The sequence below is a fragment of the Ictalurus punctatus genome, unplaced genomic scaffold (genome assembly GCF_001660625.3).
Source record: "Ictalurus punctatus breed USDA103 unplaced genomic scaffold, Coco_2.0 Super-Scaffold_100056, whole genome shotgun sequence".
Taxonomy (NCBI): Eukaryota; Metazoa; Chordata; class Actinopteri; order Siluriformes; family Ictaluridae; genus Ictalurus; species Ictalurus punctatus.
This window is the reverse complement of record NW_026521088.1, coordinates 682,242-708,862: the sequence shown is the minus strand read 5'-3', so window position 1 is coordinate 708,862 and position 26,621 is coordinate 682,242. Positions and strand designations below refer to the sequence as shown.

The 26,621-nt window shown below is 40.4% G+C and overlaps 2 long non-coding RNA genes across 9 annotated transcripts; both read left to right on the top strand.

The window, feature by feature from the left end:
- Positions 1 to 8,018: 8,018 nt before the first annotated feature.
- Positions 8,019 to 9,973, top strand: LOC128630440 (uncharacterized). The gene is made up of 4 exons (XR_008394765.1): positions 8,019 to 8,101; positions 8,197 to 8,331; positions 9,572 to 9,625; positions 9,713 to 9,973. It is a non-coding gene; the product is annotated as an uncharacterized LOC128630440 (long non-coding RNA).
- Positions 9,974 to 11,278: 1,305 nt separating this feature from the next.
- On the top strand, positions 11,279 to 25,511 carry LOC128630414 (uncharacterized). Of its 8 annotated transcripts, none has more exons than XR_008394681.1 (8): positions 11,279 to 15,092; positions 15,301 to 15,377; positions 15,468 to 15,560; positions 16,204 to 16,773; positions 16,903 to 17,077; positions 17,829 to 17,959; positions 23,765 to 23,895; positions 24,186 to 25,511. It is a non-coding gene; the product is annotated as an uncharacterized LOC128630414 (long non-coding RNA). The 8 variants fall into 8 exon arrangements; XR_008394680.1 differs by having other exon boundaries at positions 15,294 to 15,377; XR_008394683.1 differs by having other exon boundaries at positions 15,294 to 15,560; positions 16,204 to 16,532; positions 16,660 to 16,773.
- Positions 25,512 to 26,621: the final 1,110 nt, after the last annotated feature.

Below are 26,621 nucleotides of genomic sequence, written 5' to 3'. Positions count from 1 at the left end.
ATACTTATTGGAATTTTTGTGCAGCATTATCTTCTGATGCGCATGGGTCATGTCCAGTTGGGAAATTCTTTCCTCCTGCCGACTGAGCAAATAAATCTTCTACCTTGGGAATTGGATACTGCTCCACACTACAGCTGGATTTACTGCGAATTTATAATCCCTACAAATTGGGGTAGAACCATCAGTTTTCTGACTGGAACAATGGGAGCTGCCCACTCTGCAAACTGCATTTGTTCAATGATCTTGTCTTCCACCAGCCTCTGGATTTCTCTCTCCAGTAGTGGACCCAACTCTTCTTTGAACACTTTGGATTGTCTCTCCAATACGTTAGCCAATTTATGACCTGGTACATTTGCTACTGTATTTACCAGCTGAGGCAACAAATGATTTCTGTAGCCACCCCCCAATCTTTGAATGTTGAATGTTTGAATTTTACCAAAATGAAGCTCGTTTAACCGCATGTTTATTCCTTACATAATACATATTAAACTCAAAGCATGTAGGGGTTCTACATGCATAAAGTATTTGCACAATCAATAACCTATTCGAGTAATACATTGTCGTATATAAACTTGATTTTGTGTTTGTGTCTGCAGTGTCCAAAGCCCAGGCTGACCCCCCACCCCTTCAACCTTTGCAGCAATGCTGGCAGCACTATTTCCCAAAGACAACCTCTGGATATGACGCTGAGCACGTGCACTCAACTTCTTCTTTGGTCGACCATGGCAAGGCCTGTTCTGAGTGGAACCTGTCCTGTTAAACCGCTGTATGGTCTTGGTCACCGTGCTGCAGCTCGGTGTCAGGTTCTTGGTAATCTTCTTAAAGCCTAGGCCATTTTTATGTAGAGCAAGAATTCTTTTTTTCACATCCTCAGAGAGTTCTTTGCCTTGAGGTGCCATGTTGAACTTCCAGTGACCAGTATGAGGGAGTGTGAGAGTGATGACACCAAATTTTACACACCTGCTCCCCATTCACACCTGAGACCTTGTAACACTAACAAGTCACATGACACCGGGGAGGGAAAATGGCTAATTGGGCCCAATTTGGACATTTTTACTTGGGGGTGTACTCACTTTTGTTGCCAGCGGTTTAGACATTAATGTGTGTTGAGTTATTTTGAGGGGACAGCAAATTTACACTGTTACACAAGCTGTACACTCACTACTTTACACTGTAGCAAAGTGTCATTTCTTCAGTGTTGTCACATGAAAAGATATCATCAAATATTTACAAAAATGTGAGGGGAGTACTCACTTTATTGTGAAATACTGTACATCTTTTTATTGACTTTAATATTTATTCATAGTGTGTGTGTTTGTTTATATATATATATATATATTAAATAAATAGATAGATAGATAGAGCGAGCGAGCGAGCGAGCGCCGGTAGCGTGTCTGACTCCAGATCAGAAGGTTGCGTGTTCAAATCACGTCGGGGTCATTCAATGCACTGGGGTGAGATCTACCATTTGATCTTGAAAATCTCCCTTAATGTCCAGGGAAGGGAAACCAGGCAGGTTATCCCTTTAAAGGGCTCGTGCCTTGTCCTCTGAAAGAGCTCTTGCCCAGATGTCAGACACTAGTCGCAACAGTCACAGCCCACCACCTGTCTCCGAGTTCCAATGCGTCTTGATCGCCACACCGATGAACAAGTATGCCTTGCACCATGATGCGCTATAGGCTTCGAGCTGGGACCTCGTGGCGCAACGGAAGTGTGTCTGACTCCAGATCAGAAGGTTCAAATCATGTCGGGGTCATTCAATGTGCTCTTTTTCACACAGACCCATGATTTTCTGCGCAGTCTAATAAGGATGCTGTTATATGGACTCCAATCTCTATGATGACCACCCATGTCTTTGTCAACTTCATGCTAAAAGGTAACAAAGCTTAGGTAGCAACACTCTCACCTAGTAACCATTAGTAACTTGACAACCTGCTGAATGTTTACCCTTAGTTTGCCCATTTTGCTTGCTGAACAAAACATGCTGGAAAGAGGCACCTTAGATGGTTTCACTGGACCACTCAGAGGATCTGGAGGGTACTACAACACCCAAACAGGGACTTGAACCCTGGACCCTCAGATTAAAAGTCTGATGCTCTACCGACTGAGCTTACTGGACTGAGCTTTTCATGGCTTTCTACAAACTATTAACACAGCTCAGCACCACTATTCAAGGATACAAACCAACAGGGTTCAACCACGGCTCTGTCCTTCATACTTCTTTACCCACTGACTACCTGCAGTCTGAGACATACAAAGAGACAAGGTTCTTGTGAAACCTGTAAAATGGTGACGTTAACCAAGAGAATGTTGAACTTTGGTCCTATCTATTATGTTGGCCAGTTTCTAAGTTGAGATCAACTTAACCCCAGTGCTTTCTGTTTAACGACCTTGTTCGTATTTTTGTTTACAACTAGCACACTTTTGACCAGCATGTCGCTTGGAAATCGTTACCAGCATAACTCTTATTCGTAAGGCTCACTCTGGAGGCTTGTCTTGGTTCAAGGAATGCCTTCGTGTCATGGTATGAGAACAAGTAGAATAGCATCAGCATTTTTAATTAAACTTGGCTTTTCTGCACAAGGAGACCAAAATTTCTAACAAACACGTTAATTCCACACCACAAACTGACGTGTAATCTTGGCTCTGTATGCCTCGCAAAAAGCAGGTTTACGCCACCTTTGCCACTGATTGCCCATCGTCTGACACGTATAATGACACAAAGGCCTCGTACAAATGGTAAATGTGTGAAGTTACCCAGAAGAAGGCTGAACCATGGTTCTATCGCATAGGCAGTTGAGTCCCTGAGTTGCGCTTCAGGTATAAGTTGTCCACGCTTCACTCTCACGCACTGGGGTGAGATCTACCATTTGATCTTGAAAATCTCCCTTAATGTCCAGGGAAGGGAAACCAGCCAGGTTATGCCTTTAAAGGGCTCGTGCCTTGTCCTTGAAAGAGCTCTTGCCCAGATGTCAGACACTAGTCGCAACAGTCACAGCCCACCACCTGTCTCCGAGTTCCAATGCGTCTTGATCGCCACACCGATGAACAAGTATGCGTTGCACCATTGTGCGCTATAGTTTTTGCGCTGGGACCTCGTGGCGCAACGGAAGTGTGTCTGACTCCAGATCAGAAGGTTCAAAGCACGTCGGGGTCATTCAATGTGCTCTTTTTCACACAGACCCATGATTTACTGCGCAGTCTAATAAGGATGCTGTTATATGGACTCCAATCTCTATGATGACCACCCATGTCTTTGTCAACTTCATGCTAAAAGGTAACAAAGCTTAGGTAGCAACACTCTCACCTAGTAACCATTAGTAACTTGACAACCTGCTGATTGTTTACCCTTAGTTTGCCCATTTTGCTTGCTGAACAAAACATGCTGGAAAGAGGCACCTTAGATGGTTTCACTGGTCCTCTCAGAAGATTTGGAGGGTACTACAACACCCAAACAGGGACTTGAACCCTGGACCCTCAGATTAAAAGTCTGATGCTATATATATATATATATATATATATATATATATATATATATATATATATATATATATATATATATATATATATATATATATATTTATATATATATATATATTTCATTAGAAAAAGTGCAGTACATTTTCATGGTACGGTCAGTACTGTTTATTTTTGTAATAAAGTGAACTTAATTTTTCCACTGAGTGTTATATTTTCATTCAGTAGTAATCGGTTATTAGTAGGTGCTACCCAACTTTGTTATCAGCATCTGTAAGATCCACTGTCGATCAGCCTTTAAAATAGATTAATGTGTATGACATGATCTTCTTTAATTAATAAAGAAATGCACTTGTTGACAACTTGCTGTGGTATAAGGGGAATAAAACACTTCAGAATGTGCAGTTCTACCTTAGGGTGGTAACGGTCACTCCACTTCATTGGATCGTTGACTGTTTTCCTATAACCGTATGTTTATTCCTTACATAAATTAAACACAAAGCATGTAGGGGTTCTACATGCATGTAGTATTTGTACAATCAATAACCTATTAGAGTAATACATTGTGGTATATAAACTGAACTTTGTGTTTGATGTGTCTGCAGTGCCCAAAGCCCGTGGTGGTGGCAGTGCATGGCGTTTGTGTGGAAGCAGGTCCGTTGGGAGTGTTAAGTACCATCATCTCATACACTCACCACAACTCTGGGAAGTTCCATCCATATTGTTTGCTGTCACTTTTCCTGCAAAGCTTTAACCATCAGAGAGTTATCTTTTACTGGGGCTTTTAGCTGCAGGAGACTGAATTACTAAGTTTTTTTTTTTTGTGGATCTGATTTCTTCTTTCGCAGGAGTGGATCTAATCACAGCCTGTGATATTCGTCTGTGCACACAGGATGCCTGGTTTCAGGTGAAGGTATGAGGAACATTAACTTGCCATACATTGCTTGCTTACATGTTTACACCAAGATCTGTAAACAAGCTATTTTTGTCCATATGATCATATATAGAGATAGTAAGTGATGAGAAGATAAGAATGGGCTGATTGTTCTGACTCGTACAAGCCCCTATGAAAGAGTTGACCACAAGGGGGCACACTCTGAACAATTATTTACATTTGCAGTTTGTTGAAGATTAAATAAACCACAGTGAGCATCAGATGTCTGGTTTTAATACAAAGTTTTATGATGAACTATTTTATGATATTACCATCTTGTCATTTATCAAAGAAGAGCTACAAAACCTGAAATTTGTTCATTTTTAGACAGAAAAATTCTGCAGTGTAGCTCTTCTAGTGGGCTTTCCCACTGGATGTTTAGTCCAACACAGAGCAGTTTGCATGAAAAGTTGGTAATGTGACCGTCGTAATGTGGACTGGGAAGTGCACTGCGGTACCGAACCCGAGACTACCTGTAGAAGGTGGTCCGAGTTCAGTTACAATGGAACTGTGAATGTGAATTGTCCCATGAATGTGAACGTAACTTGTATCCGGGTCTGCACTTTTTCAGGAAGTAGAGTAACCTGTGCTGAAGGCCTGTTGTGGTGATGACGTGTCATGACATGTTTTGGCCCAAATCTGCAGTGACTTTGAAAAAGTGGAAGCTCCTCTGAATATTGTGGAGTTTCTTGATTTTGCGTTAATTTCTGTGATCACAAAAAGGTGAAATTCTGGACTGACACATGGAAGATATGGAATGATAACAGAAGAATGTGACTTTGGGTTGTACCGTGTATTTTTTTCATGTAGCTTTATTATTTAGTATAAATGAAGGCAAGTGTGTGTTCTGTTCTTCATCTCTGCAGTCGTGTGTTCCCTGATAGTCCATGATTGCTGGAGCTCTGGAAATAGCAGGTGAGATTGCAGGCCGGAGTCGCGTCACTGTCCAAGGAAGCAAAATCAACCTCCTCTACTCCTGAGACCACAGTGTGACTGAGAGCCTAGACTACATGGTAAGAACCTGCTTAAGACATGAAAAGCATTTTTAGCCTCAAGGTAGACCCATGCACACACAGTATGGCCACAAACACAAAGTAGAGCGGTCGAAATCTGAGATTTCTCCTCTGCGTCTCCAGGCTACTTGGAACATGAACATGTTGCAGACACAGGATCTTATGAAGTCAGCGCAGGCAGCCCTGGAAAAGAAGAGTCCGAAAGACGTGCCCTTCTCCAAGCTTTAAAGGAGAAGATCCAGGGCTGTTGAAGCTGCGGTGGAACTGAGACTTCATCATCCACAGATCTTTAGTTCTTCTTGCTAAGTCTGTTTCTTTTTAGTCTTTTTATTTTTAGACTGGTCAAAAGACTGATTAGTGGACGTGAAATGATAGATGAACTTTTAATTACTTGCTTGATTATTTGCAGGTGCTTTGTACAGTAAGACAGGGTAACTAATACTCAAAAGCTTGTTTTGTGTGTTAACATGTACAGTAGATGGACATATTTTTTCTGGTGCTGTGTGACTGCAGAATGTAGTGCAGTTAACACATTAAATTTCCTTGGATGCTCACTTTTAACTCGAGGAGGTCACAGTTTGCCCAGACATCTTTTTTTAAATCCGTCAATCCGTCACCCACACGTCATTCTGGGGGACGAAGAGGAGGAAGCTGGACAGATAAATTTATTTATTTATTTATCATTGCTGTGTTTCCTCAATCGAGTGCAGAAAGAAGAAAAACAACACAACTGATTTAAAATTAAAATATAGAAAACAATCTAATGTAAGGTTCTGATCCGGTTTGCTTTCAGCAGGAAGGCTGTCCTCTTTCCTCTTGCTCTTTCTCTTCTATTAGTCCATTTGTCCAGTCTGAATCGGTTTGATTCGTTTCGAGACGATTCGGAGTCGAATAATTTTCTAGTGAGAGTCGCACACTTCCAAACGAACTAGACTGAGATGAGTATTTGATTCTCACTAGAAAGTGATTCGACTCTGAATCAACTCGAAATGAATCAGTCAAACTGATTCAGACTCTATAAAAGGACTATGAGATGTGATTAAGATATATATTCCAATGTTTTGCTTTACAATTCCACTGTGTGTGTGCATGTGTGTTTTTCAGGAGAACGAGAAACTCTGACACAAGAGTACATCCTGACCATTGGTACTGTGTGCACATCAACATACACACACACGTCTCCATGCTGGACATCTCAGGAGCTTTCACACACAGTGCTAGGAATATCCCGGGACAGAGAAACGCACCATCTAAGTGAGCGAGTTTAGCATCAACCGGTGAAATTTGCTGTAGCGTGAACACTTCGCCTCTGTGAGCTTCACTCTCCGTCAGGTTCACTGTAATTAGACATAAAATGTACATAATGTTTATTTTTCATGCATTTAGGATTTAATGTTTTTTTTTTTTTACTCTTCGAGGAACAGAAATGATCTTTCGAGGCAGCTTCTTCATCACTACCTGCTCCGTTTGACTCAAAAATGTAACGACCGGTTTCAAAAAGTCACGATGTCTCGGGTTCATGAGATTTTACTGTTGAATTTAAACAGGAAATGTGAAATATTTTTGTTCCTTTGTTTCCTCTACTGTCTTTTTGCTGTGATCTTGAACACAGTTGTAATTTTTTTTTTTTAATAATAAATAAATGATCATTCTAGTTCTCACTTTCCTTGTCCTAATTGTCCTGTATCTGTTAAATCCGTTTCATCTCTGGTCTTTCTGTCTGTATGAACACTTGTAGAAATGACTTGTAGTCCATATTTTTAAATGATTCGTGATTTTGAATTTAAATAAAGATATTCTTTAATTCTGTATTTTGTCATTTAATTATCATTAGAAATCAGACGATCAGATTAAAGCCACGGCTTCTTTACCTGCTGGAGCTGTAAAACTTTCAACAAACCAGTCAATAGATCAGCTGGATAAATGTAGATTTTTATTTACTGATGAGATGTATTGATGGTGTTGATAGATTATTTGAAGATTTTTATTGATCTTGGACAACCATTCAGTTAAATATTGAAAAAACTTGATAAATAGTTGATTAAATAAATATAGTGTAATGTACTGAGTCAAACATGAAAACTACATATAAATAAAATCTATGTGTATAATTAAAAACCTCACTTAACACAAGAAATTCATATCCTAAATGTTGCAAGTGATTAATCTGATCATTTTATTCAGCTGTTTAATTATTACTTTCTAAATAATAAATGAATGTTCTGGATTCATGAGGAATGTTTACATTTTGTGTCCAAACTCAAAAGTTTAAATAAAGTGTATATTTATGATGATAAAGCACAAAGAACGTGAAACCTCAACACGACTACAATCATTGATGAATTAAATATTAATTAAAAAAATTAAACAAGAGTAAGATGAAGTATATTTTTAATTAAAATGTAATTAGGAGCACTTTTAAAGTGGATTTGATTTAAAATAATGATAAAGCTGTTTTTTTTATGTATTTGTATATCTTATCCTCTATCGTGTTTAAGAAGAGAATAATGAAGCTTTTTATGAAATGATATTTGGGTTTATTTTATTTTCTCCTCACATATTCAAATTTACGTCAACGTCCGTTACGTTGGTGACGTCACTGCGAGCGCGAGAAGTCGAACTGAGGAGCAGAAAGCGTTGTTAGTGTTAGTTCTGGCCCGTTTGGACCCAAACTAAAGTGAGTTTATTCGGTTCTGTGTAACCGAACCCGTTCTGTTTTGTGCTGTATTGTGTGTATGTGTGTAGTTAACGGTGTTAACACCTGTGTTTCAGGTGTATCAGTATGAAGCAGGCGGTGACGGTGCAGTGGTTCACTCTCGGAGCTCGGTTCACTAATAACCGAATCACCGAGGAACCGACCAAAGATAACTCACACCCACACGGAGAAGAAGAACAAGAGGAGGAGAAGTGAGAAATAACATTTTATAACTTTTTTTATTCACTCCTCTGGTTCAATATTAATGTTAATATTGTACAAATATGCTAGCGGTGCTAGCTTTTGAGGAGGCAGTCCAGTCCACGCATGCGCAGTGTAATTAATGAGCAAGCTATTCGAAATGTGATTAGCAAATAGGTCGATGTTATTTTTGATTCTATTTAAAACGATGGATTCACTCTGTCAATAACTGCCCAGTCTGAGAATATTGCATGATTTACTTTTATAAGTGGACGTGGCAAAACGACATTTAGCTTCACTGGCTAATTAGAGCTCTTTTCCTAGTTTAATGGCCGATTCATCCGGCTTCGCGCATGCGCAGTGTGGGTTAAGGCGCTATAGTTCTCTTCGTTTTTGTTTTAATGCTAAAGAGGCATTCCCGCCACCTACTGGACTGGAGTGTGGGCAGTCGTTTGGCAGAAAAAATCAAATAAAATGGAAAAAAAAACAATAATACCAAAACAATACTACGTAAATAAAGGAAAATAAAGAGATACAAAACTATATACTTATTCTTGTATACTTACTGACAACCACTGCATATAGACACGTGTATAACCTAATAGACCTATGTAAGATATAACCCAGCACACCTGTACTATAGCACTTGCATTGGAAACATACACTACCGGTCAAACGTTTAGACACATTCATTTTTTTAGGTTTAGGCGCTATAGTCTTCTTTTGAATTATTATTATTATTATTATTATTGAGACCATTTGGGGTAAATTTGGAGCATGTGGGGGGTTTGAGTGACCCCAGAATGACCTATAAATATTCTTTTAATATCTCCAGAACTGAAGCAGCACAAACGAAAATTTTTACGGCACAAACCAGCACAAACTATTCTGACGATGTTTTGTGTTGGTGGGGGGTCCAACTTCACGCAGGTTGTGTGTGTGTGTGTGTGTGTGTGTGTGTGTGTGTGTGTGTGTGTGTGTGTGTGTGTGTGTGTGTTTGTATGCTCTTCAAATATCCAGGTGTTAGATGGTCAAGTGTGTAGTGTACAGATAGAGTGCACAATTTAAGAAATAGGAACCAGTCAGAGAGAGGACATCGTAATAAGAACAGGAAGCTCTGACCAAATAAGGAAATAGATTAAACCGGTACACAGCGTATGGGAGGCAGGAGATCGTGACAGTTATGTTGAATTATAACGTGTTGGATTATAGAAATAAATAAAGTGATACTGATGTGTGTGTGTGTTTTAGGATGAGCTGGAGTGGGGCAAAGAGAACTGCATTCAGATCAAACGGATACAAGAGGTTATGACTCTCACTCACTCGCACACATCTATACACACACTTCTTGACACAGATCCCTAACTATCATTTCTGGTGTGTGTGTATTAGAGGTGGCCGAGTTGTTTGAGGATCTGAAGAATCGAGTGTCACAATTCAGCATGCACATCAGCGAAACTTTTCCCTCTGACTACACCAGCACGCACGCACAGAAATTCATAGTGCAGGTAACACACACACACACACACACACACACACACACACACACACACACACACACACACACACACACACACACACGAGTAGAGCAGGTGTAGTTTAACAGCATATGTGTATAAAGAGGCTTTTTTCTTCAGGTCAAAATATATACAGCAGGGGTGCTCAATATGTCAATCGCAAAGGAAGTGCGGGTAGATCGCCATTAAAAAAAAGATGTTAGTTGACGTACAGGGCAGCCAGTCTGAGATCTCGTCTTTTCTCTCACCACGCGTGTACGATCAAGCGCGCCAGTGCTAAAGGCTAGCGAGCGAAATCGCGGGGAGAGGACATTTTTCAGTCTTTTAAAGACTTCATTGACAAAACCCAGCTCCCAGTGTGCAAATTGATATCAGTCAATGGTTGAGCAGCGCAAATGGATTCATTGCCAAGTGCAGGGAAGACGATGCTTTCCCTGACTTCCTTAACTACCACTGCATAATACACCAAAAAGCCTTATGTGCAAGAATGCTAAACATGAAAGAGATCATGGATGTGGCAACAAAGGTCGTCTGTTCTATACGTGCTAGATCACTTCAAAGACGGCTGCGCATCTGGAGAAGGCACACTGCGACCAATTAGCTCCTGCTACACACTGACGTGAGACGGCTTAGTAGGGGTAAATTCCTGCAGAGATTTCGAGAGCTCTGTCCGGAGATAAGCGAGTTTCTTTTTGCTGTTAAACATGCAGAATACACCCAGGTCAATGATGATCAGTGGCTGCTGGACTTTTTTTAACCGAGCATTTTTAACCGATCTGACCAACTTAATTTGGAGCTGCAAGGAAAAGACAAAAATTAAAGGCAGTTAATGCCTTTAAACGGAAAATGCAACTTCTGTTCTCAAAGCTGCAGCGCCATGTTTTTGGGAACTTCCAAAACCTCGCGTCAGATCTGGAGACGCAGCGGAAGGCTTGTGCGCAGTTTAACATTGCACGCTACATGGAGCAGATTGACAGCTGTCGGTCAGAGTTTGACAGACGCTTCAAGACTTTGCTTTACTGGAGGCATTCGCCACATTCATGTGCTACCCGTTTAGGGACAATGTTGAGGTTGATTCACTCGCATCGAAAATTGCAGCGCTGTTTCACCTGAACTCGTCTGAAGTGGAGGATGAGATTTTGAAACTACAGACTGACATTCAGGTCCAGGGCTCATGGACAGTTCTGGAACTTACTCACAGGGGAAAAGTACCCAAACATGAGGAAATGTGCCACCTCCTTGACTGCATTATTTGGCTCTACTTATTTATGTGAGTCAGCCTTTTCCCTCATGAAGATCATTAAGTCCAAATACCGTTCCACAATGACTGATCATCATTTGGAGGCCTGCTTGAGGCTGGCTACCAGCAGCTACTGTCCGGACTATGCAACCCTGGCTGATTCTATTCAGTGCACGTCGTCAGAATGGTGAAGATTGATGGAGGAGATTTGGTGGAGATTTGTCTCTTAACTATGGTTAAGTGGGGGGTACTATAAAATGCACAGTTCTGAGACACTATATACCTATACTGTGAAATCAGTACATGTGTGTGTTTAGAATGATTATAGCTTTTGGGGAAAAAACTATTCTTGAATCTATTAGTCCTTGTTCTGATGCACCTGTAACGTCTCCCTGAGGGCAACAGATCAGAGCCAGGGTGAGAGCTGTCCTCAATGATGGTTTTTCCTCTGCTGAGGCAACGGGGGGTGTAAATATCCATCACGGAGGTGTTGTGGATAAAAAATGTCATAAAATAAACATAAGGGAGACCTAGCATCCAGCAAAGGGGAGAAGAAGAAAAGACGGTCACCTAGACACATAGAAGCGGGATTAGGCGGACATTGACAAATTGGAATTACACTTTAAAGATCTTTAAGAGCAGTAGTACTCAAAAAAGTCAAAAAGAGGTATACGAGCTGAGCTGAGGAGTGCTAATACACACACACACACGCTCGTACAGTCAAGGGCGGGCAAGTAGACACAACATACACACACACTCTCTCGCTCTCATACACACACATGAATAACTTTAATAATCTTATTGTAATAGAGAAACTCTCTATAAAAAAACAGAATAGTAGGATATGCAGGACAGTATGGAGGATATGCAGGAGCTTAAGCTCATCACTTCTGAGAATTCTCATCGGTGTGGATCTCGTGTGGTGGAACGGAACAATAAATCTGGACCCTTGCTTCTTCTCACTCACGGCTGGTGTCTTTTTTTCTATCTCCAACTGGGCTCAGAGGTAGATGTGAGTGTTGGCTTCTATGTTGAATTTTAAGTGTTTTTGGGTAATAGGCTATATTTGAGCCAACAGAGGGGAGAGGTAATAAATAAACTTATAAATGTGATTACTTGATGACCGTAGACAAAACTCTATAAATGTGAAATGTTTTGTTGAAGTTCAGATGAATCTCTGATGTACAGAATCTTCAACAGAGTTCTGCAGAAAGATTTTGAATGCCTGTCATTCACCAGAACAAATTTGCAGGTGATCAGTCTGTCTAAAAGAAAAAATCTAAACACACAATATAAAATTCCTGCAGTGTGAATAAAGCCTTTGTGTTGCTTTTAGCAAACATGTCTAAGTACTCTCGGTTCAATGTACACAATTTACCCCATTTAAATGCATTTTGGAAATTGTTCCACATGGCCTTAAAGTGTGAATATTCACTGTATGCCAAATAAGTAATCAAAGAATGGAATGGATTTTTTCTTCTCTAATGGACCAATTCTTCCCTAAGCAGTGGCTATGTACCTAAATCACTTAAATTAGCAGTTATTAAACCCTTGATTAAAAAACCTGATCTTGACCCGTCTCAATTGTCCAGCTATAGACCAATATCAAATCTCCCCTTCATCTCTAAGATTTTAGAAAAGGTTGTAGCAAAGCAGTTATGCTCGTACTTAGATAGGAATAACATTCATGAAATGTATCAGTCAGGATTTAGACCTCATCATAGCACAGAGACAGAGTTAGTTAAAGTAGTAAATGACCTTCTACTGACTTACGATCAGGGTTGTGTCTCGCTGCTTGTGTTACTCGACCTTACTGCAGCTTTTGATACTATAGATCACACTATTCTCCCTGATAGATTAGAAAATGTTGTTGGTATTAAGGGAACAGTCCTCTCCTGGCTCAGGTCTTATCTGACCGATCGTTATCAGTTCGTAGATGTAAATGGTGAATTCTCCATGCGTACTGAGGTTACTTTTGGAGTTCCACAGGGTTCTGTTTTAGGCCCACTGCTCTTTACTTTATATATGCTACCCCAGGTCAAATTATTCGTAAACATGGAATTAGCTTCCACTGTTATGCTGATGATACACAGTTGTATGTTTCAGCGAAGCCAGAGGACAGACATAAGCTTAGTAAAGTTGAGGATTGTGTAAAGGACATTAGACATTGGATGTTAATTAACTTCCTTCTGCTTAATTCTGATAAAACAGAAATACTTTTATTAGGCCCATGTGTAGCTAGAAGTATCCTTTCTGATCACATGGTTACTCTGGATGGTCTTTCTGTTTCATCATGTGCAGCAGTTAAAGACCTTGGAGTGATTATTGACTCCAGCCTATCATTTGATGCTCATGTAGATAATATTACTAGGATCGCCTTCTTTCATCTCAGAAATATTTCTAAAATAAGAAACATATTGTCACTACATGATGCGGAAATACTAGTTCATGCATTCGTCGCCTCTAGATTAGATTACTGTAATGCCTTACTGTCTGGATGTTCCAGTAGGAATATAAATAAGCTCCAATTAGTCCAGAATGCAGCTGCTAGAGTCCTAACTAGAACTAGAAGATACGACCACATCACCCCGATCTTATCCACACTGCATTGGCTCCCTGTAAAATCTCGCATTAATTATAAAATACTCTTATTAACCTATAAAGCACTAAACGGTCTCGCGCCACAATATCTAAGCGACCTTTTGGTTTTATATGATCCGCCACGCCTACTTAGATCAAAAGATGCAGGCTATCTGACGGTACCTCGAATAGTGAAGGCTACAGCAGGGGGAAGAGCTTTCTCTTATAGGGCCCCACAGTTATGGAACAGTCTTCCTATTAGTGTTCAGGACTCAGACACAGTCTCAGTGTTTAAGTCTAAGCTTAAAACGTATTTGTTTACTCAAGCCTACCCTGACTAGATTCTGTTCTATTTTCTCCCTCTCTCCTTTCGCCGAGCCCCACACGAATTTATGGAGATACTAGAGATCCTGATCCTTTCAGCCTCTGGATGGAGCTCAAATCTTCTTTAATTCCAGACTGCTGGGACTACGGCTGCTCTTAACACCATACAGATTTCATATAAATCCATAATGAACTTTTTCACAATATCTGTTGTTACCCAGATGAGGATGGGTTCCCTTCTGAGTCGGGTTCCTCTCAAGGTTTCTTCCTCTTAAAACATCTTAGGGAGTTTTTCCTTGCCACCGTCGCCACTCAGTGGCTTGCTCAGTTGGGATAAATTCACACCTTTAATATCTGTATACCGTGTTGATATTTCTGTAAAGCTGCTTTGAGACAATGTCTATTGTAAAAAGCGCTATACAAATAAAATTGAATTGAATTGAATTGAATTGAATTAATGGACCATTAATCACAATTATAAAAGATGATGCATCAGGTACAAAGTATCAGGGTTTTTCCCCCCTCTTTTTCCCACAATAGTTGCATGATTTTTGCTACACCCTTTCCACCGTGTGTGTGTGTGTGTGTGTGTGTGCGCGCGCGCTACAAATCACTTTGAGGTAAAAATATTTTAAGGCAGCCACTTTCACCTTCCTACAACAATTGGTGACTGGTCTGAGGTGAAGCTTCTTGTCATGTTACTGTGGTCATGGATCACATTGTGGGGATCTCTGTAATGTAACCGTTTCTGTAATTATCCTTACTTGCCTTTGCGCTTTTGTGCTTCTGTATCTTCTGTTGGTGCTTTATTCTGCTTTTTAGGGCCCGAGCACCGCTGCTGCAAAGCCCTATTGGATCTGCTGTTTATTATTGGGGCAGAGCACCGAAGGTGCAGCGCTTCCGGTGACCACCGGAGGGCGCATGCACCGGATGTGCAGGGCCCTATTGATTTTCTGGTGTTTATTGTTTATTTCATGCATTCTTGTCGTTTTTAAGGACCTAAACATGGCTGAAAACTCCCAAAACTCGGTAGACGCGCCAGCACCAGTGAAAATGTAACTTGCATGGGCATGGTCGAGGAGCTCCTTAGCACCCCTGAATGCAGACAAAGGTCGGGATGAAGTTGCTCCGATGTGCACGATTTACCATATATATATTAATGTGTGTATATATATATATATATATATATATATATATATATATATATATATATATATATATATATATATATATATAATTAGATAGATATAATTAGATAGATATGGGGTAATAAAGTGTAAAATATAGATAATTCACTATAATTTAATATCAGATATCAGTTAGATTCAGCTTCGGACACAAGTTCCAGGTACTGATCGAGAAGGAGTGGATCAGCTTCGGACACAAGCTGGCCTCGGTGCGTATGAGCAGTGAGGGCGTGGTTGTGTGTGGGCGCGTGAACGCATGTATATTTAACCCCATCTTTCTCTCTCTGTGTGTTTCTCAGCGTGTCGGCCTTGGAGATGAGAATCACGCCAACTCGGAACGATCCCCTCTCTTTGTGCAGTTCATCGACTGTGTGTGGCAGATGATGAGACAGGTCAGCTACTGATGCTTTACATCACAACACTGTTGAATTCTCCAGTCTGATTGGTCAGAAGGCGTTGGAGACATTTCTGTAACAGCAAGATTCTGATTCCAGCTGCAAGGGAAATTACAGCTTTATAGTGATGTGCTCGTTCCTATAGTAACAGCTCTTTCACAGGGTCTAGTATGGCATACGCAATACATAGTCTAAGCTTAATCGTAAACATATTATAAACATGTCACTTAAAGAAAAAGACGTATGATCATTGTGATCTAGTTAAGATTTATAAGTTATCTATTTATGGAAGTTTTATGGAAGTAGTCTCCAGTGTCACGGCAGAGAGGACATTGCACTTTCCAGTTTCTCAGTAACATTGCAAGTCTTATTCATTTCAAGAGTTAGGGTGGGGAAAGAGAGGCTTGTGAGGGAACTATTGTTTTATTTTAATGTTATAAAGTAAGAGATCATAATGAGAACTAACTCTCTTTTCCAGGACATTCCAAATTGTTCTTTGGCTATGCCCCATGTTTGTGCAATATTTCAGACCGGTTTTTCCTCTTTTCGCAGCTTCAAAATGGCTTGCTTTTCTCCCATAGACAGCTCTCTGGTCTTCATGTCAGTTTATTCTTTTTAACAACAAATGCTGTCTCCACAGGTGAAACCCAGGGCTCAAACCAAGAGAAGACATTCAGAGCTATTCATTCTTTAAAGTCCATTTAACGAGGTACACCTGGCCAGCAAGAAAAAAACATCAGTCACTCGTTCCAGTATTTTTGAACAGTTAATGAATAGGATGGCTTCAAAAAAGCTGCCATATTTTAAGCTGTGTAACACGTCTAGATGTAAATATGAGGAAATGAAAGCTGAAATTCTGATCTATCGTCTCATATTCGTCTTTTATCTCAAACCCAAATGTCTTCAGTATACAGCAAAAGCAAGTGAATTGGCCTTGATGTTCCAATACTTTTGAAGAGGACTCTAATTGTAAGAATTAAATATAATTTCCGTACTGAACAAAGACTGATTATCTGTTCAGGCGTTATTGTGCAGATCCACATTTAAGCATCTTACTATACACTGTTAAACCCAGTGTTTGTGTTCTTTCTTTCAGTTTCCTTCTGCTTCTGAGTTCAAAGAGCTTTTTCTCATCCCCATCCTGGATCGCCCCTACAGCTGCCTGTTTGGTACATTCCTCTACAGCAGTGAGCAGGAGAGAATGGAAAAGGTACGCTCCACATTTCTCCACTAATGGGCGGAGGCTTTCCAGCCTGTCTGATTTTTCTGAATGGAAATGAATTTGTCTAAGTGTCTTATGACTTCTCTCTCTGTCTCTCTCTCTCTCTTTTGTTTTTAGGAAGTACAGGGTAAAACGGTCACTGTGGTCCTACGTTAACAGTCAGCCGGAGGACTTCACTAACCCGTTCTATGTGGACTGTAAAAACCAGGTGCTGTATCCACTGGCCAGTCTCGCACATCTGGAGCTCTGGGTGGGTTATTATGTGCGCTGGAACCCACACATGAGACCACAGGTGCTTATACTGCAAACCACACTCTATGAAATTCTGGGGAAATGCTCAAAAATAGTGCTTCCAATATATACCAAAATACCCAGTTATTTGTATAACTCAACAGTGTCACTTCAAACACATGATGAATGTCACTTTTCATTACTAGATGTTTCTGGGTTTTAACACCAAGTTTGCTTTAAAAAAACAAAACCATTTCTATCAGCACAAAGCTAAAAACACAAAAGCTGGAGTAATGGGTCGGTAAGCATAAAAAGTGCCGTACACAGTGGAACTGGACACACGAGGATCTCTGACACTGTTGACTCTTCAGTGGTTCCATTTTCAGTTCTAGTTTGTAGGTACAGGTTTCAGTCTTCAACAACATTGTAGTTTTCTTTTTAAAATGCACTCCTTGGTTGTGCTCACTGCATTAAAACTCAAATCCAACATTGTGAGATTTTTTTTTTAAGTGTGTTGAAATGGAGTTTTCTTGAGATTCCCCTATATTCCTGTATATTTCATGATTGGCTGGTTAGAAAACTACATGAACGTACAGGTGTTCCTAATAAAGTGGACGGTGAGTGAACATGACGTGGCTGAAACGATTTCCAAAACACTTCAGGAGCAGCTAGCGATAAAGATTAAGGTTACACCGGCTTGATGACTGATCTTTTAATAATGATGCATAAATAAATAGAAAGCGAATGTAATGATTTAGAAAATCGGTGTCCCAAAACGAAACTGATGTTTGTGTGCTTTGTTGATTATGTAGATGCCGCTTCATCAGAATCTGAGAGAGTTATTGTTTTTGCGTGAAGAACGTGGAGGAGCTCCAGAGAGAGGCCACGTCATCCTGCTCCATCTCCTCATCCTCAGAGCATACTTCTCCCTCCTCACATAGTGGTACACCACTTCACACTGCCGTCTAAACACACACACAGTCTTTACTCAATGAATACACTCTCAGGCACAAGTATGGATTGGATGAGTATGAAGCGGGCACACACACACACACACACACATTCCTGTTTGCAATTTTTTTAACTATAGAGAAGTAACCTAGTGTCACATTTTATAAATCCTTAATACTTAAAAATGGATCTTGGAATGATAGTCAGCATGTCTGCAGCATGAATTCATAGTATTTACGATCTAGTATTTGACCTGTAAATATGTAAAAAAGAGAAGTATTAATATATTTGTCCTTACACGTCATGTTCATCTTTCCCTGTGGCCTCATTTGCTCCTCTGTGCCAACTCCCTTTCATCTTTTAACATTTCAATACAGTTTTTAGCTACTTGAAGGTTTTTGTTTGTTTTTCCCCCCAAAGTGAATCATCCATCTATTTTTGTATTTTATTAGTTACTTTCCATTTTATGTCCGCTCTGTCATCACACTGAAGCGTGATAGTTATGTCAGTATTATTCATTTCTCACAGACCTGCCTTTCACCTTGCTAATATTTGGAAGCACTGAATAAACGGTCAATTTGTCATGTTTCTGTATGAAGGTGTTAAAATGTTGAGTTGTACTGCTTTCCTGCCTCGTGGACTTTTCACCGGTATCGTTTGAATAAATCAAACTGGTAATGAAAAGTGTCGTTACTGATAGGGAAGCAAAACCGAGACAAAGATCTGAATGTGAAAATCCATTGAATTTGGAAATGAAATTTCGACACCATTGAATTAATAGAATCCGTGTATCATATCATTCGTTCTTTTCATATTCAATTATTCACTTATCCAAAAATGGAAAAATGGCTTGTTATTTTATTATTCATTTACAGATCCAAAACGAAACAGAGAGGAAAAAAAAGTCGTTTTCCGTTCTTTCAATCTCACACTCAAGTTAAAAATAAGCGATTAGAAAACGGGTCAAATGTCCAGGTTTCATTTGAACTTTTTTTTTTTTTTTTTCCGATTGACTATGACCCAGAAGTTACTGGTTTCTTCACATGTTGTGCTGGATAAAGGTGTTTTTATTTTGGTTTATATGTTTAGTTTTTTGCTGAAGAGCATGGGGAGATTCGTACTGTTTAAGGGAGCCAAATGTGTAACCCTCAAAGAAGACTCCAAAAATATTAACTGCAGTTAAACCAGTCAATAATCCTTTATAATCCTATAAACGTTTCTGTATTTACGCTTTTACATTTTAGAAAATGGGCAAAATCAAGTTTAAAGAGAGGCTGTAATAAAAATGCAGTTTTTGGATATCAGGGTCGGCGCAGTGGCTTTGAAGTTAGCTTCTTTGCTTCACACCCCCAGGTTGCACTCTGGTTTCCTCCCCTAGTCCAAAGACATGCGTTGTAAATTGTCTGTAGTGTGTGAACAGGTGTATGATGGGCTTACACCTCGTCCACGGTGGCCCCCGCCTTGTGCCCCGAGTCCCCTGAGATAGACTCCAGAGTGACCCTGTGTAAGATCGATGGAATCTCTGATTTAATGAACACTGAAAAACTTTTCATTTCTTTATTTGAAAGCATGTAACATCAGCATGACGTATGGGGTTCACCGAAATGGGACTACTGAAGGCTCGAATAACCGGCTCTTTTTCCAGTCTGTGTAGCCTCACATTCCTGTTATTGGGTGACACGGGTGGAATCCAATGAGGTTTTCTACTGTTCTCAAGGCTTGGCATGTTGTGCATCCTGAGATGCTTTTCTGCTCACCATGTATGTAAAGAGAGCTTATTTGATGTTACCATGGCCGTCCTATTAACTTGACCCAGTCTGGCCATTCTCCTTTCGTCAACAAGGTGTTTCCACCCCGAGAACTGCCACTTACCGGATGTTTTTCACACAAGTATGTGTGTGTGTGTGTGGAAATCCTAGGAGAGCCGCAGTTTCTGGAATACTCAAACCAGACCATTTAGAATCTACAACCATGCCATGGGTAAAATCACTGGATTACATTCTGGTGTTTGATGTGAATATTGACTGAAGCTCTTCATCTGATCCTGCTTGATGTTGTACACTGTGGTGTTGCCATATGATTGGCTGATTGGATAATTGTATGACTGAGCACATGTACAAGTGATCAGTGAGCACATCTATCTACCATAGAGGTATTTTGGGGCAATACTTGACCATGTACCTGACTGTTAGATTTGTGGCCAAGTTGAAGAAGCTTTTGACATCCCAATGGAAAAAAATAAATAAAACAATCCAGGACAAATTCACTTTCAGTCTTTTATTTTTATATTGTTTTTTTCCCCCTTCATGTTAATCCCTTTCTACAGAACCCATCCAAACTTCATATGTCAATGTAGTAAGCAAGATAAACTGTCTACAGATAAAGAATCTAAGCATGCATCTGTTTTCACCCTTATAGAAAAAGTTTTGCAGTTCCTATCCAAAAGACACCAAGAGCCCAGATGTCCTTAGAAACTAAATGTACCCTCCAACTCGTGGCCTTTTCAGAAACTCGATTCCCAGACGTCGCCACAACGATCACAGTGCACCCTTCAAATCCACCGTGCAGCGGAAATGGACCAGTTGATTTAAACGGATTGTTGAAAATGTACGTTGTTCAAGGCATTTTTGGATTTGAAATTTCGCTGCAAACCGAGTCTGAACAGTCGCCAGAATCTGAGGCAAAAACACCCGAAGGAACGAGATCACGTCGTCATTGCCTCGTCTCTGGTGTTCTACATTTTTGACGAAAGTAACACCAGAGATGCTGCGTTAAAATGGTCAAAAAAATTACACCAGAGTAAAAAAAAATCCCATTGTGTTAGATTATAAACATCGACTGAAACTCTCGATAGGACGTGACACTGTTGGAGAGTTGCATACGAGCGGACATTCAACAATATTTAGTAGAAGCCTTGTGGATGTTTTCGTCTGTGTTCGTCTGTAATATACTGGACTGTCCTACCAAGAGTTCGTCCACATACACATTCAACTGAAGCTCATACAGTCGGCATACTGAACTCTCCTTTTTGCCATAGTGCGGCCGCTTAACAGGATAAGGCCTCAGAAGTCAAGCACCAGCAGCTTGTGGCTAAAAAGCTGCAGCAGAATTGAGCTCGGCTAGGAGGTGATGGGTGACGGAAAAAAGGCGGGGAACCTCGGAAAGGAAAACAGGGCTGTGTTCCAAATCTTTTATTGCCTCCTCTTCAAACTCCAAAAACCTCTCGGCCCTCAGCTAAATCCAAAGCTGAGGAAAACAACCGTTCTACTAAGAAGGCCTTCTCAAATACAACGTTTGAGCGAAGGGAGGAAATGATCAAACGGGGATCAATTGGAACACAGCCCATACAGCAAAACCGTAAAAAGGTGCCATAGAGTGTAAATGATTCAAACAGACACAAATCTAAGCCCAAACACTTCATATGACCATTGATATGACTGCTAACGAAATCTATTGTACTGTAGCTGCACTGCTACAAGTGTATATAAAGATACACCGATACATTACATTTACATTTATTCACTTAGCAGACGCTTTTATCCAAAGCGACTTACGAATGAGAAAGATACAAGCAAAGTGATATCAAGCAGAGAACAATACAATAAGTGCTACCATACGAGATCCATTAATTGAATTCCAGAAGAAGCAAAGTGCAGAGTAGAGGTGTAAGTGCATTTTTTATTTATTTATTTTTTTTTTTATATATATATTATGAGTTGGTTAGATGTTCATTGAAGAGGTGGGTCTTAAGCTATTTTTTGAAGATGGTGAGAGATTCCGCGGTCCGGATTGAGATTGGAAGTGCATTCCACCACTGAGGAACAGTTAGTGTGAAGGTTTTGGAAAGGGACCTTGCGCCACGCTGAGTTGGAACTGCTAAACGTCGGTCGCTAATCGATCGCAGATTGTGAGAGGGAACGTAGGCCTTCAGGAGAGAGTTGAGGTAGGAGGGTGCTGTTCCTGACAAGGTCTTGTAGGTGAGCATCAAGGCCTTGAACTTGATGCGGGCAGCTACAGCAAGCCAGTGGAGGGAGATGAAGAGGGGTGTCACATGGGTTCTCTTGGACTGGTTGAATACGAGGCACGCTGCAGCATTCTGAATCATCTGAAGGGGTTGATGGAGCTGGCTGGGAGGCCTGAAAGCAGTGAGTTGCAGTAGTCCAGTTTAGAGATAACAAGAGCCTGGACTAGAATCTGTGTAGCCTGTTTGGTGATGTAGGGTCGGATTTTCTTGATGTTGTAAAGGATGAACCTACAGGACCTTGCATTTGCTGAGATATGGTCTGCAAATGTCAAGCCATTATCAAGAATCACCCTGAGGTTCCTAGCCGTCCTGGTTGGCATGAGTGTGAGTGAGCCGAGCTGTACAGTGAGGTTGTGGTTGATTGAGGGACAGGCTGGGATGACGAGAAGCTCAGATTTTGCCAGGTTAAGTTTAAGATGGTTTTCCTTCATCCAGACCGAGATGTCTGAAAGGCAAGCAGAGATGCGTGCAGAGACGGATGGATCGTGAGGCTGGAAGGACAAATGGAGCTGGGTGTCATCAGCATAGCAATGATATGAGAAGCCATGAGACTCAATCACCTGCCCTAGAGATGTGGTGTAGATAGAAAAGAGGAGTGGACCCAGAACTGACCCCTGTGGAACGCCAGTTGTGAGTTGCTGAGTTTCAGAAATACCTCTCCTCCATGATACCTTGAAGGATCTGTAAGAGAGATAGGATTCCACCCAGCGCAGAACCGTTCCAGTGATGCCCAGGCTGGAGAGAGTTGACAGGAGATACAACCAGTTGAACATGAATAACAACCAAAGCACATTTCACAGGCACGATATCTTTCAAAAATGTCCAAAAGCACAAATTCCCTAATAAAGGAAAAAGACATGTTTGTGCTAACATGTAAGACTTGAGTTTCTACATCTTCCAAACAAGTACACTTGAGCGTCTTCGTTACTATAAGCTCGGCTCTGAAAATCTGCTACCAGTAAACACACACACAGACAGAGCAAGTTAGCAAAGATTGGTCAACAAGGTTTCTTCAACACAACCACCTTTTGATACACGTACGCTCACTTCATATTGTCAGTCCCTTTTTAAAAGTGAATTAAACCATGAGCAGCTATCTTCTCAAAAGTCCGGTCAATTTCAGAGCACAAAAAAACTGCCTATATACACAACAATTCAGTCCCACGGCTCTGAAAGAAATGCAGAGCACAAATGTACAAATCACTGCAATTTCTATTTTTCTTTTCTTTTTTTTAAATGTAAAAAGATGAGAAATCTTCACTGGGAATTACTTTAAGGTGATCATCAACAATTAATTGATCAGGGGAGCCTGGCTCTGGTTTCAGAAAAAATACTTTTAATTTTTTTTGCAAAGTAATGTATACACGTGTATAAAACCAGGAATCGGGTCTAGTAGTTATCTGGGGATAATGTCCAACTTGAGCTAAAAGTGCATTCTCTCCTATCTCACTTCATGACTAGTTTAAATAATATAGGGTTAAAGGGCAAATGGTGTGCTTGGAATAGTAGAGATTAGATGATTTTTAGCTTCTCAAACATCACTGTAAATCATTAGGATAATAGGATTAAGTCAGAATTAATGAATTGGATTCAGAGATGATTATATGAATGCTATAATTTATTACCCTTGCCTTGTCTGACTGCTTTAACACTGCACGTCTGAAATTCTCTTCTTTGTACAAATATTTTTTGCTTCTCTTTGTTTCACTTTTTTCGCTATGCTCTCCTCTGTCTCCAGCATAAACGGCCCTTTCTCTGTCTCTCTGTAAGTAGATGACCATCCTGACCTCTGAGGCTTCATCACTCATCACCATGGTAACTGTCTTGTCCACCCCCAGTAAAAGGCTGCATACTCATACTGTGCTGTGAAAAAGCGTTTGCTTCCATCTGCTTTTTAGCAAGTGGTAAGCACAGAAAAGCTGAAGGAAAGGCTTATGTTATCATTTGCACACAAACTCAGAAAAATGCTCATTAAAGCAAAGCATGCGGTTTGAAGTTTGGTTGTTTGACAATCAATGAACAAAAAAAATCTGAAAAATAAATGAAAGTGAGGAAGAAATAATACATTTTGGCGTGTGCTGTTATAGAAAAGTAATCATCAGTAACTGGCAAGATACAGCTACAAACTAGCCGCTGAAGTTTTCCAATAACAGCACAGTTCCAATAACAGTGTTTTATTCTTCTTATACCACAGCACACTTCCATCCATCCATCCTACACAGGGTTGTGGGGAGCCTGGAGTCTATCCCAGGGAACTCGGGGCACAAGGCAGGGGACACCCTGGACATGGTGCCAACCCATCACAGGGCACAATCACTCGTGCACACACACACTGGACAATTTTGGAGATGCCAATCCACCTACAACGGATGTCTTTGGACTGGGGGAGGAAACCCCTGAAGCACATTTGCAGGGACATCGAGGAAATTTAGTGAAACCCAGTCAGTGATCTTATTGGATAATTAGTCTCTAATGATTTGACCTTGTTTGTTACGCTGCTAAATATTTTCCAAAGGTATGGAAGTGATGTTAAGTCAGCAGACGTATTGTGTGGGTTTGTGTTCTCTCTCCCTCCCCCTGTTTTTTTCTCACAGGTCGCTCTGACCTAATTCGTTGTGCTGACGTGCTGCACGGGGATTGGAGAGGAGAAGATTGTCCCTCTTTTAAAAAGGAGGACGAACAATATGTTGGGAGGAATGCGGATGTGTGGGGTGTCTGTGTCTGCGTGTGTACGACTGAGTAGCGAATGTTTTTCCTGGTGTTTGAGTGAAATCGCTTGCTTGTTGTGTGTGTACGAGTGAAAGAAGTGAGTGGAAGTATATTGTGTTGTCCCATTCCCCTGGTTTGTCTTGTGTTGTGGCTGAGTGTACGCCTGAATTGTAAATACATCTTTCATTGTAAATATTTCTCTTCTTACTGTCATGAAAGCTGTAGGGGTTGTGTGGCGTTTATTTTTGGGCTCTACCTTTTGTTCGCTGTTTTTGCCTCAGTGAGGGAGTCAGGTTAGACTCTGTTTTCTTTTGACATACCTTTTTTGTTAGGTTAGTTAAACTGATACAGGGAAGATATCGATTGTTTTGTTTATTACATTGGCCTTGCCAGCCCTGAAGAGTGGTGCTTTCCGAGTGATTCTGTTTGTTTTGCATTATTTTTCTTGTGATCATTAAATTTGTAAGATTTGAAAGACGTGAGGTAATGAGATAATGAGGTGTCAACCTCATTATTTCTGAGTCTGATTTGTTTTTGTTTATACTTTTTTTATGTTACACCTCGACCCTAGACTGGGGTCGTAACAGTGAGTCAAAAATAACTTCCGTTTCCTTTTATGGACTTTTGTGGGCATTGCTACATGGAAATGAGCTGTGTCAGGAACACGGTTTGCACTTTAGAGGTGAACAACACGCGTACACAAGTACGAAGAACATCGGCGTTTCCGAAACTTTTATAAATCCGGCAGAAACGTTTAGTTTGGTTTGACTTGGGCAAACATTTACACACAACTTTACTAAAAGAAACTTGCTCAGAGAGGTTCAATCGGGTTCAAGTCTGGGCTCTGGCTGGGCCACTCAAGGACATTCACAGAGTTGTCCTGTAGATAGATAGATAGACAGATAATTTTATTGGTCCTCAAAAAGAGGAAATTTGTTTCCACAGTGGGTGCGTACAAAAACATAACGTCATACGTATAGACCAACATAAACAATCACAGCCATAGAGAGGAAAAGGGGACGAGGAGAAAAACATCAGGATCATCATACAACAATGCATCTGACATCACAATGGCTGTGTACCTATGTGTTTAATGCTCGTATAGCCATATTAACAAAACTCCTACCATAGCCAGCCTTTCTGCACACGGGTAGTCTATACCTGCGGCCAGATGGAAGGAGATTGAAATATTGATAAAGTGGGTGGTTTGGGTCATTCAAAATTTTATGTGCCTTCTGGAGCGTAAATGAATTGACACAGTCCGATAAATTAGGGATGGGAATACCAATAATTTTCTTTGCTAAATTAGTTATTTTCAAAAGGTTGTTCTTATTAGTTACTGTTAGCATATGGAAAAAACAAATGGCACCATATATAAGAACCGGTTCAATAATACTTCGGTACAGAAGAAGAAGCAGACTAGGCTGAACAGACAGATATTTAAGTTTATGGATAACTGTGAGTCTCTGACAACATTTGTAAATACCTAGAATGTGCTGATTGAAGCTGAGATGTTTATCCAATGTAATGCCCAGATATCTGAAATGCTCCACACTTTCAACCATCTCTCGGTTAACGGTAAAACCGGAAATATGGGTAAGTGTTTTGGAAGAGCTAAAATAACACAGCAGATCTTAATTTTTAGTATTTGAGCTTTTATCCATTTATGTCCGTTGTGTTTAAACCTGTATAAACCTTGTTTAAAGATCTACCACGATTTCTCCATGATGTTTGGTGACAAAGTGTCTCAGAAGTTCCTGGCAATGTGGTCAATATTCTTCAAGCCAAAAATCATTGCAGACTGCAAGACTCTTAAGAATATGGGCGAGCTGCTGTCAGGAACTGAACCTGAATCTGAGGACTACAATGGTCAGTATAAACTGTTTTGTATTTTAAAAATGTTCCAGTCTTTAAAAAAATA